This window comes from Ictalurus furcatus, chromosome 4 (assembly GCF_023375685.1).
Source record: "Ictalurus furcatus strain D&B chromosome 4, Billie_1.0, whole genome shotgun sequence".
Lineage (NCBI taxonomy): Eukaryota > Metazoa > Chordata > Actinopteri > Siluriformes > Ictaluridae > Ictalurus > Ictalurus furcatus.
Window position 1 is genome coordinate 30,679,690 of NC_071258.1, and position 18,047 is coordinate 30,697,736.

The window sequence follows — 18,047 nt, forward strand, 5'->3', positions numbered from 1 at the left end:
TAACGCTAAGTATAAAAGTATAAGTACTGTATAGCTAAGACAAATAATGACAAATGGGTTTAAAATGTGTCGTTATTTAACAAAGACAAACATATAATCATTGATATGGTGGAGGAATTTGCAGTTTCTTGGTAACAAGACACATTTATCTTTGTAATAACTTCAAGAGAAAATAACTTGTTTCATAGATGTTCCACAACATTAATGTAACCGTAAATGGATAAAAATACGACATGTTGTTCTTTAATGATTAAAAATTGCAAGTGTTGGCAAAATTCTGTCGTATATAAGGAGTATGTATAACATATGCTTTCCCAATTTGTTTTTAAGAGTTAATAGAAGTATACAACCTAAAACATAGCAGTATTCCAGGCTATTACAGACTTTAAGATCTGTGTTACTTCTAGCCCCATTAATTCTTACCAGCTAGTAGCATCATGTCATCTCTGACTTTCTTAGAACAAATGACTCATCACCCTCATAGCATTCGTGCTGGTTTTAGATATAACAATACACTGTTGTATGTTGTGCAGCAAATATGGGCGTGATTCATGACCTCTCCCCTCATACCAGTTAACAAATTTCAAACGGTTGAAAATTCTACCAAAAGGCTGTGAAATTCACAGCACCAAAAATGTAAATTATATTGGAATAGAAAGGGGATCGATATCTCCAAATGCAAGTCAAAGTGTAATCTGAGCATGGTATAATCGGAGTAATACTTGGTCACGTAAAAAACAAACAAACTAATAAATAATTTAATGTTGATCTTGAATATTGTTCATATGTGTTCAACCTACTAAAACACTGTTCTTACCCATATTACTCCATTTCTTTTCACAAATGTTAGCATACATGTATGATTCTGGTCATTCACACAAATGATTGCATACATTAATGCATTAATGCAATGTAGCATGGAAATATGTAGCAAAGAAAAAAAGTAAAGTAGTTTTGCCACATTACAAAGATGTATACGGAAGAAAGCGCAGATCTAACATTTAACAAACAAACAAACAAAATACAAAGACACAATAACACGAGGCAAAATACTGTGGCAAAAACAAAACATGGAAGCGTGGACAAAAGCATAGATATACGATACGTAAGATGAGGAAGCAGTGCAAACAGTGGCTATATATATGAGTGCTCGTTAAACAAAGAACGTGATACAGGTGCAGGTGGTCATGTGACAATGATGTTATATGGTGCATTGGCTGCTGGGAAATGAAGTCCAGAGTTCCCTCTTTGATATATGACAAGTTTCGGCTATTAGGTTCTAATATGTTATCATTTCTATAGTATTCTATAGTACAGGGGTTCCCAAACTTTTCCAGGGCAAGGCCAACCCAAATGGCATTAAAATTTGACCGAGGCCCCCCTTTTGCAAGATGTCTTTAAAAATACAGACTTCTGAATATAGCCCCCTTTTTTTATTATTAATAATTACATCTTACATCTTTACATTACATTGCATTAGGAATTGATTGTGTGTGTGTGTGTGTGTGGTTGTCTGAGAGTGAGAAAGAGAAAACATACATTTATTTATTTTTCACACCAAATTGTTGAGGCCCCCCGGGCGCCCCCTGGTGGCCCCCAAGGGGGCCACGGCCCCCACTTTGAAAACCACTGCTATAGTAAATTCCCTAATTTCTCCATCTGGGGATTAATAAAGTATCATCTTATCTTATCTTATCTTAGTAACAATTTACATGTACCAGTCAAAGGTAAAACAGTTAAAGGTAAAGTTTCCTGGTTCTCAGGATAAAGGGTTTTATACTTTGTGGTTTCTCAGTAACAAGACCAGCTGCATTTTGTTTGTCTTATTAACTACAATAGAGAGAAAAGAGGCTGGTGAGTGAATGACTGTTTAGAGTAAAATGTAAATGATAACAAGAACTAACTTCCCTAATTTCTCCATCTGGGGATTAATAAAGTATCTTATCTTAACTTTCTTTGCAGACACTCCACAAATGTAACTATAAATGGATGAAAAGTATAGTGTGCAGTTGGATGTGCTACACTGAGCTGCATCACATCATTAATTATTCTCTTAAAACAGCATTCCCTGTTGTTTTACATTCCGCACTTAAATACCTTTTGCATGTTTGGATTTCTACCAAACCTTCCATTGAATTGAATTGGTTTACTTTAACGACTACAATGTCCCAAAGTACCATGCAAACACAAACATCTACTCAACATAAAACCAGTGTCTGTGTTAAAATACAGTTGCTCAAACAAATGTTAAGCTACGTTTCTGTGCCATATGCCATTGACACTGTTTCCTGCTGATTGGCATTGTACACCTCAGCATTGAGGTAGCCAAACCACAACGGGAAGTCCAGATGTATTTTGTTTGAGGGGAAAGATCCAGGGAAATTTTAGGCTTTATGAAATACCTCGGAAATATATGAACAGCATAAATTTCATTAGTTTAGGAGTGCACATGAAAGTCTGGTTTTGATTGTATAGCCTGTCAAAAAGTGGCTCACCAGACAAGCTGGGTGGGCAACAGAATGGCCAATGGAACAAAACCCTTCCATGTTCGGTGTGTTAGTGATTTTAATGGAGGATTATTAACTCCTACATGTCCCTTAAATCTACAGGGTCCCATGATATTTGGCTTTATTACCATTTATAATCCCTGCCATGGCATTGCTGCAATGTATCCATTCCTGCCATATTGATTTCGGTTATGTACTCAGACAAAAAGTCTTTGTCCGAGCAACAGAAGCGGTTTTTGAGGTATTAAGCTAATTACCATGTTATCATGGTGTGCTGTTTTGTTAAGGGAGATCAGAATGAACACTATGTTGATTGAGCTGACACCAAATAAGTTCAGAATGTTCCCTTAAGATAATACAAGGTTGGGCAGCGGGGGGATTAATATATTCATTGTTCCAACATTAACTGGTTCCTCACATCATCAGGATTTTTATGCTAATACATACGTTAGTTGGAAGGAGATCTTGTCATAGCTGATAGGACATTTGTGTTGTGTTTGAAGATGAACGGTAACACATGAGTCAACTTTATTTGCATATTGCTTTGAAGAATAGAAATAGTTTCAGAGCAGCATCACAGAAATCCGGATGTACATTTAGTTCCTTAATGAGCAAGGCCAAGCAACAGTGGTGAGGAAAAGCTCCCTGGCTTCATTATAGACATTAATTCATGGTAATAAATGGACATATAAGTAGTGAATGATGCAATTACCTAGCAACAATTGCAGTTTATTAGCATTTATTAAATGTTCTTATGCTCTTACCACATACTGTAAGTGTTAATGCTGCAGCATACGGCATGCACAGATGACATTTGACTAAGAGCCATGAACACTATGAAGCACACCATGGCATCTGGGCGCACTCTGCAGACAAATACACTACATGGCCAAGCCCTTGATTATAATAGCGCCACCTGCATTACTGGAACACATGTAGGTGAAGGCTACCCCAAAACCGCAGAGGGTATGCAAGCTCTCGAAGACGGTTTCATCATCTCCACATTAAGTATGCAGACCAACCAAAGACATATAAAGAGATAACATATCATAAATGACAGCTCTTAAAGTAGGAACTCTTAACGGTATTGTGTAGAACCCTACAAAAGAATGTTTCACTATCAGAACAAGTTCACAGTAGCATTATTCTACAATCAGAAATATTAGTGACACTTTACATTGATGTTACATGCACTTACAGAAACTAAGGTTAGTAGAGAAAAGGTAAAGATATTAGAAATCTAAATAAAATACGAAGTAACTATTAATGTTGCCAAATAACAGCGCTTTTCACTCCTTATATGCTATCACAATACTGCTAAATTCTCAGCTCTGATTGGTCAGAAGTTGTTGATTAATTGTCTTTACAGTAGACACTCTGCATAAACAGATTTAACATTAATTTCGTTTATTTTATTTATTTTTTTGTAAGAATTATATAACTGTTATTTTATTTCTTTAGAATCATTAGTTTTACTACTGCATACACATTCCTGTTATTATTATTACATGTCATTATTTTTATTCATTTTTTCCCCCCACATGTTTATATTTCTTCAACCAGCCCATTAATTAGGCTACTCTGTAAGCCCACTGCTAATTATGGGCTTATTAAGTGCCATCAGTAATTAGTCTACAGTTCTGTGTGTTTGGCATGGAGTAACTCGAACCCCACAGAGAGCTTTTCCAGCACAGTGCACCTGCAAAAAAACACTAGCATGCTCCACGTCTTACAGTGATTAGCATCATGAGAACAGTTCATTCACACACCTGGGCCATGCACTTGGCCCTGAAAACCACACATACGCTCACACATACAGTTCTCCGGGGAGGGGTGCTGCATTGAATGGGTTTATTAGAACCTCCGCCATCATTTCAGCTCCTTTAAAATTGTTGCAGCACTTAGCAGTGTGATGAAGTAATACGAGGGCCATTAGCTCACGCCGACACTCGCAGGGTGCCGAGTGACATCGCCAGCAGCTGCGGACGCTATGTCTTTCACAAACGCACACACACACACACACACACACACACACACAATGTGCAGCTTAGCTGTGCTGCCATATTTGTAGATAATGGTTACTTATTTGTGAATTTTAAATACACTCCATGTATAAAGTCCTTGATTTGTGTACTGGGTTCAGTATTTTTATTTTAATTCTTTTGAAAGACCTGTTAGGGCAGCAACAGACAGTGTAGACGTGCAAAAAAAAGAAATTCCATCATGCCGAATGTATTACAGGCATGAGGTCTGAGAGTCTTGTGTGTAACTCTACCTGTCATCTTTCCCCAAGTGCCATTTTCATTGTAAACCTTCTGAGGCTTTCGCTTTCCAAATGGTGTGAAAGAATGGCCTGATGAAAAACATGCGCGTTGGGTTTCTTTAACAGGCCTTTGAAATATCTTGACTGCCAAGCTCTGTCTCTTTCTCCATGAATGAATCTGAATATGCCACTGCACACATATTTGCTGCCTAAATATTAAATGACTGACTAGGCCAGGTTTCTGCAAAGTATTTCAGTCAATCAAACTATGCATTAGAAACATATTATAGCAGAGCTGATAAATATATGGAGAAAAGAGAAAAATAACCTCTTAATTCAGTGTCTCAGGTTTTAAAAACTTGAACCATTGTGGCTTCTGTAGCAGATCCATGATTGCAGCCAATTAAATACATTTATGTCATTTATTTACCTGGATGAAGGACTCTTTGCAAACTTTCATACATTTTTTAAATTTGTTTTCCCGTCTCTAAACAGATAATTGGGACAGAGACGGGATTGGACAGAGAAGTTCTCAGCTTCTAAACTGGTGTATCTCATCAGTTCAGAGTCTGTTGTGCTAGTCAAAAGTGGTAACATGCAGTACTAGCATCACTACAAAAGAAAACATAACCAGTTTAAATTGTCTTATTTGTAGCCATGAGCTAATCATTAACGATTAATGGTTAATGCTTATCCAGATCTTTGTAAGTCTGCATGTTGAATGTGTGTAGCATGGACCAGCAAGAGAAGGGAATGTGTTAGTGAACGCTCAACTTAAGCACACATTCTATTGCATGCTTAACTTGTAATTTACTCTCGGGTATACCAAGATGCTCTGAATGCATGGGAAGTGTGTGTTCTTACATTTGTCATCTGTAAGTATGTTTGAGGGTGTGTGTTTGTGTGTGTGTGTGTGTGTGTGTGTGTGTGTGTGTGTGTGTGTGTGTGTGTGTGTGTGTCTCTGTACATCTTAGGAATGTTTTGACCCACCCGGTGTAGTGGAATTGAATCGAAACTGGACTGTGAGTATCGGCTTCACGTGTCAGCAATCGTAACCTGTGCAGGAAAAAAAAAAACCTTAAGAGAGAAATGAAAGGAATGAAATTGAGCACATAGAGATTGGATCAATTTGTACTGACATTTTAAAGACTTTTTTTTTTTTTGTCTGGGGAGCAGATGTTGTAGATTACCTCTTGTTCGCAACCCAGCCATAAGCACGGCACGACTGCATTTCTAGGCCTAATTAGTCCTCAGCAATAAAACATGGCAGGTTAAATGGCAGCTTTCTGTTGCAATTTCCTTTAGTAAGGCTTGTCTGATTGTGATAGTTCTGCTGAATCTGACGTGAAGCGATTTATTTGGTATTCAAGTGAATCTGAGGCTAGTTTGTATTTTACTGCCTTGAGTGACGTCATACAATATGAACAAAATGCTTTACCACTTTAGCATTCCATACCAGTAACTACTCATCATGATATTAGATGTGAGGCTTTAATCTATAAATAGCTGGAGAATGAAACTATTAAGGTTGCGCAATGCATTAAATCACGAGATACCAGCAATGGCGTTATAAGAGTGATATGAGGCAAACTATTAAACACACTTAACACCTTTTTCACGGTCATTACAGCCACAAATGTATTATATGTGCACCTTCTCGATCACTGCTGATGACATGTTAGCTCAAATGGAGATTAAATGGAGATCCATTGGGTGTCATGACTGTCACGGATAGGGTGTATGAATCTATAATCTGGGCTAGAAAGAAATTAGCCCCAGCCTTGCTACTTCATAACACTCTGTTTATTTTCCTTATGAACGTTGATGATTCCAACAAAATGTCCAAAATAATCCACATTTGTTAACTGCAAATAACTGATGTGATAAACTGATGCCAAAAATTAAATCTTATATTGAATGACTATTTATATTTGAGAGACACTGGGGCTTAGCCATGCTAAGCCCCCTTGTCGTAACCAGTCTTGTCATATACCAGTCGTAACCCTACCTCCTGAGAGTTTAGCAGAACAAGGTAAAAAGTAAAAACAATTAGCACTTTGGAATGAGCCATTGGATGATACCTGGCTTTGTTTCCTGCAAAACAGGCTCTTTAGGCCCCACGGACAAGTCACCTGTCGCCTCAGGCTGATTCACACAGTCCTCTCAGCCCATCGTGATGTTTGTTTATCTCTCTCCTAGCAACGGTGGCTTGTTTTTTTGTTAACACAGAATTTTCTTTCACTCTTTCCTTCTTGCTTATTACCTTTCCTGCTTTACCATCTGACAAGAGGTGTTAATAGCTCTATTATTTCTCATAATTTACAACCATGCAGAGAAGAAAACTGAGACAGCCAGACATTACATCTTTGCAGCTGAAGTCATTGCTTTTGTTTCCTCTTAGACCATCCCTTCATGACTAGGATAGAACTGCCTAATAATTTGCACCTTTGAATGGTGCAGATATAACTATAGTCCTAAGAACTACAGTCTTTAAAATCTACAATGGTGCCAATGTCATACCATATTCAGACCAAATCCCAAGGCAATGCATGCCAGGCCGGAAGAGATTCAGAAATAATATACCTTTAAAATACCGTCATGATGGCTGCATACACACTGACTACCACAGCCGTACACCCGAGCAAAGCAAGGCACTTTGCCCTGCATTAGATTAGGTGCGGTCGTTTTAGAGATGTGTTAAAGTACACGTTAAGAGCAATATGTGTGTAACTGAAATTCATCATGGTTCTGCAGAGGATTAAGTGTGTTTGTGCCGCACAACACAGGTGAGCCATAATCCCTTTCACAGTCAGGCTAAGCCACGGCTCGATGTAAATGGCATTTAATTGGGTGGTTAACTTTGGCGTCACGCCTGAGGCTGCTGACTGGGTAGAACATATTGTGCTAAAATCAGATATAAAGACAGTGCATTAGATAGAGTCTGCTTATGATAATGCAACTTTTGCCATTTATTCATGCAGGCTACAAGAGATAAAGGAAAAGTCTGAGACAAACAGGCACAGACAATAACCCAAATCTAAGAATCCAAGACAGTATGCCAAAGAGCAAAAAGGTCATAAACAGAGAGAGAAAAACAGCTTATAAATGCAATAATGGCACTGAGGAGAAAGATTTGGACAAGGAAACCTCTGTATAAGCTCAGTGATGAACTGAGAGATAACAGGAAAGTGTGAGGAATTAAATATGTCAGAGAAGTTAATAGGTCCTTATGCCCAAGTCTCACCCTAGCTTCAGTTGATAATCTCACTGGGATACTGTAGATTTGTACCTCGGGTACTGCTGCTGTAGTCATAAAGACTGTCCTGTGGACACTCTATGCTCATACACAACATCTTTTCAATACACTTAGTACTCTATAGGACAGAATTGTGGAAGGAAAATCTATAATCTGATGTCACCCAGAAGAGGATGGGTTAACTTTTGAGTTTGGTTCCTCTCAAGGTTTCTTCTCACCACTGCTGCCTATGGTTTGCTCATTTGGGATCTAAACCTACATCCAGATTGCTGCTTTGTGACAATGAGGAGCAAATGGTCGTTTGGGCTAATAATGGCTGGAACGGGCCAATGTTGGTAGAGCCATAATATAGTCAGGTCCATAACTATTTGGACAGTGACGCAATTCTTGTAATTTTGCCTCTGTACACAACCACAATGGATTTGAAATGAAGCGATCAATATGTGATTGAAGTGTAGAGTTTCAGATTTAATTCAAGGGGTTTCACAAAAATACTGCATTAACAGCCAGGCATTTTCACAGGCTCAAAAGCAAATGGACCATTGAGTAATAAGCAGTTTCATGGCCAGCTTCCTCATTATGTCATTACAAATTAAGTTGGTTCCAAGTGTTGAATTTGCATTTAATACCTGTTCATGGGAACTCTTAATATGTGGTCCAAAGAGGTGTTGATGCAAGTGAAGGAGGTCATCATTAGGCTGCAAAAAAACAGACCTATCAGAGAGATAGCAGAAACATTGGGAGTGGCCAAATCAACAATTTGGTACATTTTTAAAAAAGAAGGAATGAACTGATGAGCTCAGAAACACCAAAACTCCTGGAAGACCATGGAAGACAACTAAAACACATCATATCATAGAATTCTTTTCTTGGAATTCTTATCTATCCAAGCCAAGAACACTCTCGAGGAGGTAGGCATATCATTGTCAAAGAGATGCCTTCATGAATGTAAATACAATATAACACTCATGAACAGAAAGGGCAGATTAGATTTGCTAGAAGATTAGATTAGCTAGAAAGCATTTTTTTTAAAGACCTGACTAGTTCTGGAACAAGATTCTTTGAAGAGATTCAATCAAGAATAACTTGTACCAGAATGATGGGAAGAGAACCATAATGAGAAGGAAAGGAAGGGCTCATGATACAAAGCATATCACATCATAAAATTAGAAAATACTAAAAGGTGCAGGGCAGGGGGCACTCAAGGACCGAAGCTGGGAACCTCTGCCATTATTGGAACATTAAGAACTGGCCCTGGGAGTAACACTTGAAGATTGCATGACAATTTACCTTGATTTGAGAGGCCCTGAAATCTTGACTGGCCATAAATTACAGGCTGAATATTCACTGAAGAAAGGCTAAACCTGAGATTGCATGTCAAAAGTCATGCAGTCTATATGAGGGGACTCCTGCAATAATTGTTCATCATGTCCCAAACTTGTTTGATTCATGCAATCAAAAAAGTTATCCTGCCAAAGGGTTTCTAAAGAAGTTTCTTGAATTACACTGGAATGATATGAAGGTAAATGATACATCTGGTAGACTTTTTATGTTTAATCTTCAGCATTGTGTTCCAATGCCGAGCATGCATGTTCTCCCTGTGCTTTGGGGGTTTCCTCCATGTACTCTGGTTTCCTCCCCCCCAGTCCAAAACATACATTGTAAATGGTCTGCACTCATATAGCTTTTTATCCAAAGCACTTTACACTGTGTCTCATTCACCCATCAATGGTAGCTGAGCTGCCATGCAAGGCACTAACTTGGGGTTCAGTGTCTTGCCCAAGGACACCTCGGCATGCTCAGTCATGTGGGCCGGGAATCAAACCGCCAACCCTACGATTAGTGGACAACCCTCTCTACCATCTGAGCCACAGCCACCCGTAGGCTTTGGCTACGCCTGTACATTGTAGTCTGATGAGCATCTCTAAATTGTCTGTAGTGTGTGAATGTGTGTGATTCTGCCCTATGATGGGTTGGCACCCTGTTCCCTGGGATAGGCTCCAGGCTCCCCTGGATAAGTGTAGGATAAGCTTTATGGAAAATGGATGGATGGATGGATGGAGGTCATTATTCTGACTTCGTAACTCATTAATTGAATGCAATTATCAATCATTACATGTATATACAGTATACAGTACAGTATGTGTCAACTGAATTCCATTAAACAATGTCTGACTTATGTGTTATCTGGGAAACAGCATTATAGAATCATAAGCTAATATTTAATTATAAAATTAGCCTCATTGATAGATTGTGGACTGTTAAACATGAAGTCGAAATAATGAAAATAGATTTTTAAATAGTGAGTAATTACAAAGAAATAAAGACAAGTTAAGTTGAGATAGCAATTTGCATTACTCTTCAGTGTTGTTCTTGTTTATTTTTTGTTTGTTTTTGGTTTGTTGTTCTTGTTTGTTTGTTTTTTTTTTATTTAATACGCAATCTGGATTTATGATGCAAGCACAGCTGGGTAATTTTCTTTAATCACAGGTGTATCATTAGGCGATCTTCACTGTGTAATCTGATGTGGAGAATTATGGCTTTGTGGCAGTCTGTTACAGAATTCAGGCAAGATCGTATAGGGATCATCTCATCTGACAATTAATAATCATCAAAGACAGCTGAAATCGCCCTTTAATAAATGCAGTAAATATTTGTATTTAATGTAAAGCATTTCCTGTGTCCGTAATGTTGTGCAGAGATTCGGTTATGAAAACAGACCAGGGTTTATTTATTTTTTTATTGCATCCTAGGTAATTACACTTAAATCAGCAAGTGGCTTATGCCACAAAGCAACTCTTCAAGTTTATGATGATATAGTGTGTGTGTGACAGGCAGGTGGCAAAACATAATGATACGTTGCTTTACTGTGTGTGGAACAAAATATCCCCCATTGAACGTTTTAATTATTTTAATTGCATTAATTGCATTGGAAAGGCAAATGTTTATTCTCAAATAAAAAGAATGTGTTGTGTAAATTGCTCCGTGTGGGTCTGAGCATGCAGCTATCTCCCTAGAGAGTGTGTGTCTCTCTCTCTCTCTCTCTCTCTCTCTCTCTCTCTCTCGCAGCTGTGGAGTAACAGGTGCAGGCCCAGCGTCGCTGCGTCGGGCCCGGGGTTCTCAGCGGCCACGGGTCCTGTGCGTAATCTCATTAAAGCTCCCTGTAATTCAGGAGGATTGAGTTCTTCAGATGAGCTAGTGGAAACCTCCGCGTCTGTGTGGGAGTTAACAGGGAAAAACTGGCCACACTTGAAACACACACACACAGGCTGCCTTTCTTCTGCTCTCTTTTCGTTATCTAGATGACCACTGAGAAGAAGAGGACTAAAAAAAATCTGCTTCTTCACACAGCTTTCCGAAAATATTATACTCATGCATGCCTTAAGCTTTGGTTAGATTTAGAAAGAAGCATAAACTGTGTGTGTGTGTGTGTGTGTGTGTGTGTGTGTGTGTGTGTGTTGTTTGTTCTGTTTTCATTCATTTCACACCTGAGTCATTGTATTTTTCCATGTTATGCTGCTAAAATTGTACACGTGAACCCGAGTACACTCGAGTATCTGTGACTTTATGTGAATAATATGTGCTAAATAAAACCACATCTGGAAAAAAAAATGACATAAAAAAAACATGCACTACGTGTGAAAAGTCCACGTATAAAAAAAAATATGTGAAGTGATATGTACACATATACTGTACATACAGGTGCATGTCGAAAAAAGTTATTTTGTTCCGTAATTTAACTTAAAAAATGGAACTTTCATAAATTATACTGAGATACTGGATTTTTGATTTCCATGAGCCGTAAGCCTTAATCATCAAGATTAAAACAAAAAAAGGCTTGAAATATTTTACTTTATGTGTAATGAATCTAGAATATATGAAAGTTCCACTTTTTTAATTCAATTATGGAAAGAAATGAACTTTTACACGATATTCTAATTTTCTGAGATGCACCTGTAGAGGAGAAAAATATCAACGAAGCATCAGAAATAATACAACCTGTCACTGACAAATTCATTCATTCATCATCAATAAGTGTTTTATTCTGGTCAGGGTTGCGGTGTACTGTATCTACAGCATTTCCAGCAAACACTGGTGAGTGAGGAAGAAATTCACCCTGGAATAAATGCCATTCAATCACAGAGCACACACACATTCAGGGCCAGTTTATATAATATGCCATCCCACCTTCTGGTATGTTTTTGGGAGGTGGGAGGAAACTGGAGAACCCAGAGGAACCCAGAGGAACCCCACATGGGCACTGGGAGAACATGTGAAACTCCACACAGACAATAACTCAAGCTCAGGATCAAACCAGTAAGGTGTAAACTCATCCCGCTGTGAAAATAAGAGATTTAAAAAAATTCATTGTGAGTTGGAGTGATTTATTACTGCAATAAAATGAACAATTTTGAACACAGACTTCTAATAACTGTGGATCAAGACGAGAGTGAAAGCTTTTGTATTTATCTTATTTGACTGGAGGGTATATGATTTTTTTTTAAACTAATTATAAATCAAAACAATTTTGAGATAGTACTGATACAAGACATAGTCGTTTATTGATAATAACTAAGGGCCTTAATACCTTGAGCTTCCTCAATCCTTGAGATGCACTTATTTTAAGTGAACTTATTTTAGTTGGATATTTAATGAGGGATAACAATTAGTGACTTAGATTAGACTTGTTACAGTATTAGAATGGGGATTTTTACCAGCAAGTCTCATGTGCCCCGTATGAGTTTAACTGAATGACAGGCAGAGAACTGTCAAGGAAAAAAGCAATGTTAACTGAACACTGACCTAAGATCTGTATAAATTAGATACGGCATGTATTTGTTTGTTATAAGGTGCAAAACATTTTGTACCCTGGGTGTCCTTTGTTTTTCTGAGATGAGATGATACGGAGCTTGATACATCAACAATGACTCATTTTCGGGAAGACACATTTTAAGCAATCAATTATAAAATTAGTCAATTATTTAGAGTACAAAATGCGCACCTCCTTACTAGGACTGACAAGTACAAAGACCACACCTTGTTTACTGGGACTAATAGGTGCACAGGCCACACCTCCTTCACTGAGACTAACAGGTACAGAAGCCATACCTCCTTCACTGGGACAAACAGGTACCGAAGCCACACCTCCTTCACTGAGACTAACAGGTACAGAAGCCATACCTCCTTCACTGGGACAAACAGGTACCGAAGTCATACATCCTTCACTGGGAGAAACAGGTACCGAAGCCACACCTCCTTCACTGAGACTAACAGGTACAGAAGCCATACCTCCTTCACTGAGACTAACACGTACAGAAGCCACACCTCCTTCACTGGGACTAACAGGTACAGAAGCCACACACCCTTCACTGGGACTAACAGGTATAGAAGCCACGCCTCCTTCACTGAAATTAACAGGTACAGAAGCCATGCCTCCTTCAGTGGGACTGACAGATGGAGAGAAGTGTGGAAAGGGAAAGGGAGAACAAGCCAAAGAGAAAAGCACATTTTACAAATTTAATTCAGTTGTTAATATTTCTAAATAAAGGAATTTGTTTAAAATGGTGTGAAGGTTCCTTAACTTGTATGTAAATGTATGCAATAAATTCTATTGGGGGTTTCTACACCCTCTGCAGGTCATTCAGCCATTATAACAGCATTTTTTTTATTTTTTTATTTTTTTTGCATGCACACTGGGCATGATGGATAACACGTGGAGCTTTGTGTGGCATGTGTTTTGACAGAAATCTGCCAACGTGTATTATTTGGCTTTAATCAAGCAAGTCTTGCATTATTCTGCCTTCAGTGCTATCAGTGAACACTTAGTCTTTAAGCTCACAGTGACTCAGTGACTTGAAAATGGATCTTGGACAGTGTTGCTAAAATAATTTAGCCATTTGTTTCTCAATGTTTTAAGCCGCAACCCTATGACTAAGCTCTACAGGAATGCCATATTCTGTTTTATTTTATTTTATTTAAATGTTTGTTTGTTTTTCCTCATCCTAAGCTACATAGATATGTCACCACTAACAACTAAATACTATAATTTGATAGGTTAGAACTAATACTGAGAGAAAACTTGTTTAATATTACCAGCAACATTATTAGCAATAAATAAATACTCTGTATCTCTTGAGATCAGTGCTTTGTTATGTATATCATAATTTGCAATATTATTTTAGATAAGATAGAAATGATTGTACTGATATTGTACACACTTTGTTGCATACGGATTACCAAACATTGAAGTGAATTTACTATCATTTGAAATCATTTGAAATTTAAAAAAAATAAATAAAATAGAATATTATTTATGTTTACATCTGTTAGGTGTGAAATTGGACACTCTCTCTCTCTCTCTCTCTCTCTCTCTCTCTCTCTCTCTTTCTCTCTCTCCCTCTTTCTCTCTCAAACAAACAAAATGATATTTGTTTTTTAGAAATGGTGAAAATAAAGAAAAAGGGGGATTTTCTTTTTTCTAAGGATATGTCTTATTTATGATTTATATGGTTCTAAAAGGTTTAAATGAATTCAGATGGAACTATAAATGGAATACACTATTACACTTTTTAACAGTTCAGCGGCAATTAAAGAAGGTTAAAGGTCAGCCTGAGAAGGGCTAAGCCAGGTCAGGAACAGTTGTAGAGGGCATGAGGCTAACATAACTAGGTAAACACAGCCTGCCTCGTCTTTCTCACCTCTGCAGCTCACTATGGAATCCCTTTGGTGTCGAAGAGGTGCATGAAATCCCAATGGCTCCAAGGGGTCATGTCATGTCATGAGTGTGCAAAATGTTTTGCAGGTTATTCATAGAAGAAAATTGAATTTAGGACAATTCCCTGGACAGTATACAGCCATGGGTTAAATTGTAAGTATAGACTTAAACCCCTGACCCCACCCTGCTCCTTCATCATCCACGTACCTGGCTCTTCAGCCCAGGTTTTACTCTAACAGAAAGAAATCCATTCATTGAAATCCATAGATGTGTGGCAGCATCATGTTGTGGGTTTGTTTCCATGGAGAATGGACTGGTGCTTTTCAGAAAATAGATGACATCATGAGGAAGAAGGATTATCTAGAAATTTTGAAGCAACACCTTGACAGATCAGTCATATTACCAAGTTAAAAGTTGGTGGTTACTGAATCATACAGCAGGACAATGATCCCAATCAAACCTCCAAAATTGTAACTGGCTTAAAGATGACAAAGTGAAAGTATTAGAGTGGCGATTACAGAGCTATGTCCTGAATCCCAAAGAAAATGTATGGACTGAACTGAAAAGGAATGTACTGTACGAGCAAGGACGCCCATACAGTAATCCCGACTCTGTTACACCAGTTCTGTCAGGAGGAATGAACCAAAACTCCAGCAATGTATTGCGAGAATGTCTTTAGCCATTGTGTACGTAAATACTGGCCTCAACTGTTCTTAAATGAAACCCAGAGGACATAAATTGATTTATTGAAAACATCCATGATGTAAATGTAATCGCATTTCCATGATGGTAATGCTAAGAATACCTTATAACACTGTAAATGAAACTAGAACGCAAATATGTAACCCATTTTTATATTTTCTTAATGTCAAATAGACAGCATTATACTGTATATAATTCAGTAAAACTGACAGTTTGCATAAGAGTAACATGCTTTTTGGCAAATGCTACTAGTACCGAGCGCTCCTCTTTTTCACAATTTTCCCACATTCTGAGTTTATTTACTAGAAAAGGCCTGCCGTGTGAGCCATGATTTATTTCCGAGTGTAAACGCCATGAAAATGTTCATGTGGAATTAGTCATAATTCGACGTCATGGCTGTTCTTTTCATCTAGACTCAGTCAGGAAGTGTCTTGTCTAAGATTATTAAGGGAAATCAAATCATTACCACCCACTCAATAGGAAAAAATAAATATGGCCATGTACTAATGCATTTGGGAGATGAAGACTGGAGCATTTATTCTGCACTACCCTAAATTTGTCAGGCTCTCAGAGCTAATAAAATGCTTTGAACTGACTTTTTTGTCAATATTACATCCTGAGGCATGTTAAGGGAAAGCTAAACAGATCAATCAGCTAATAAGGAATTAGACGAATCTTTTTTTTTTCTTAAACAGTTATTTAAGTGCCTGATAAACTATGTTTATTTATTTAAAATTTATTTTTTTTTAAAAAATTAAAAAGCTAAAAACTTTTTTTCCACTTTATTCTCACATAGAATTATTATTCACCTTACTTTTACTGCCACGTTGTTTTTACATTACATCTATAGTATTTTATTGATTAAATTTTTACACTTTTACATTTAATTAAGTATATAATTTAGTAAGTATTTAAATATTAAGTATTTCACATATTTATTTTATTATATTTTTATATTTTACAATTTCCCCTGTCTCTTAAATGCCTATTTTATATATGAAGGGAATATATACATTTTTTAAATACTGTATTATACATTTTTATTAGTTTTTTAATCATTTAATATATTTTTCATGTTATGTTTGTGAGAAGTGTGTCGGGGGCAATGGTGCCAAGCTGGACAACAATATCTTATATATAATTAATAGTTTTTCACTGTGCTCATCACTCAAGTATTCACAAAGCAGCTAAATATCCATCAAGCACCAGTGTTTCTGTATACACACTAACACACGCCCTGATCAAAACACTCAAGCACACACCTGTACATATATCCATGCGCTTTTTCTTGTCTTAGTTTCATGACAGTTAATTGGTTATAAAAATCCTGCTTGCTGGTGGTTGGCTGGAAGCCTGTTCTCCTGCCTGCGGCTTTTAAAGCGCTCACCTTTTCAAGGACATGGCCACATGAGATCTGTGAATGCATGGCAGGCTGCCAAAGCCCCAGCAGATAACATCTCAAAGAAAATATTACAGTATTGCATACTCAGTGCAAATTACCTGAATGTTTATAGCAACCAGCAGCAACACGAGGCCTGGGGCGAGACAAGTCCTCAGGGCTGTGTACCTCATGGGACTGGAAGTTTGTGATGGTTTGATAGGCATTCAGGTAAATTTACTCACCTTAGTAGTCAACAATGATTTCTCTCTCTCTCTAGCTCTCTCTCTCTCTCGTTTTTTTTTGACACACATAATGGCCTTTTTGTTTTGAGTTGAAGAGGATGTACAAATGTCATTTCATAAGTTATGTGCTAATAATTAGAAGGCTGTGAGTTCAAACATTAGCTGCTTTGGTTAAAAGCCTATGTCAAATAATTTATCATACAGTGCCCTGTACTAATATTGGCACCCTTGGTAAATCACATCTATCTCCGAGTTCAAATCTCAACTTAAAACGTATCTGTTTTCTTTTTTTTAATCTTTTGTTATAAAAAAAAAATCATAAAAATACTCTGCTCGTGGATATCAAACAATGGCAAACACAAGACAGGTTTATCAAAAAAAATATATCTTTTTTAAATATAGGTGTGCAGCTATTATTGGCTCCCCATGAATTCATATGAGATAAATATATTCGAAGCATACTTTGTACTAGATGAAGTCTAAAATATGAATGGTGTTTCCAGGAGAACAGTTAAAAATACTGTCCACCTGCCAGGGTGTTCTCTGTTTACTGTGCACTTAATACACCCTAGATGGGACACCAGTCCATTGCAGGACACCAGGCACACACACACACACACACACTTTTTCACATAGAGGCAATTTAGTGTAGCCAATCCACCTACGGTCATGTTCCTCCTGGGAACCCAGATGAAACCCACACATACATGAGAAGAATAAGCGAAACTCCACATAGACAGTAACCCAAGCTCAGCATCGAAACAGGAGCCCTGGAGCTGTGAGGCAGAAACATTACCTGCTTCACTACCATCTCACTGATACCAAATATTTAGAAATTTTTAATTTATGATAGTCAGTATTTTGCCCTTCCTAGTCAGTTCATTTACTAGTCAGAAACATAGCAATGCTGTGACAACTATGAATTTTTACTTGGTTATGTTTATTCTCTCTGTCTTCTTTTCCTTTTTCAGAACATTAGCT

The 18,047-nt window shown here is 37.6% G+C and overlaps 1 long non-coding RNA gene across 4 annotated transcripts; it reads right to left on the minus strand.

The window, feature by feature from the left end:
- Window positions 1-1,628: 1,628 nt before the first annotated feature.
- On the minus strand, window positions 1,629-7,095 carry LOC128606986 (uncharacterized). Of its 4 annotated transcripts, none has more exons than XR_008385782.1 (4): window positions 6,852-7,095; window positions 5,761-5,826; window positions 4,783-4,860; window positions 1,629-4,501 (listed from the first exon to the last, which is right to left on the minus strand). It is a non-coding gene; the product is annotated as an uncharacterized LOC128606986 (long non-coding RNA). The 4 variants fall into 4 exon arrangements; XR_008385780.1 differs by having other exon boundaries at window positions 4,783-4,960; XR_008385781.1 differs by having other exon boundaries at window positions 5,961-7,095.
- Window positions 7,096-18,047: the final 10,952 nt, after the last annotated feature.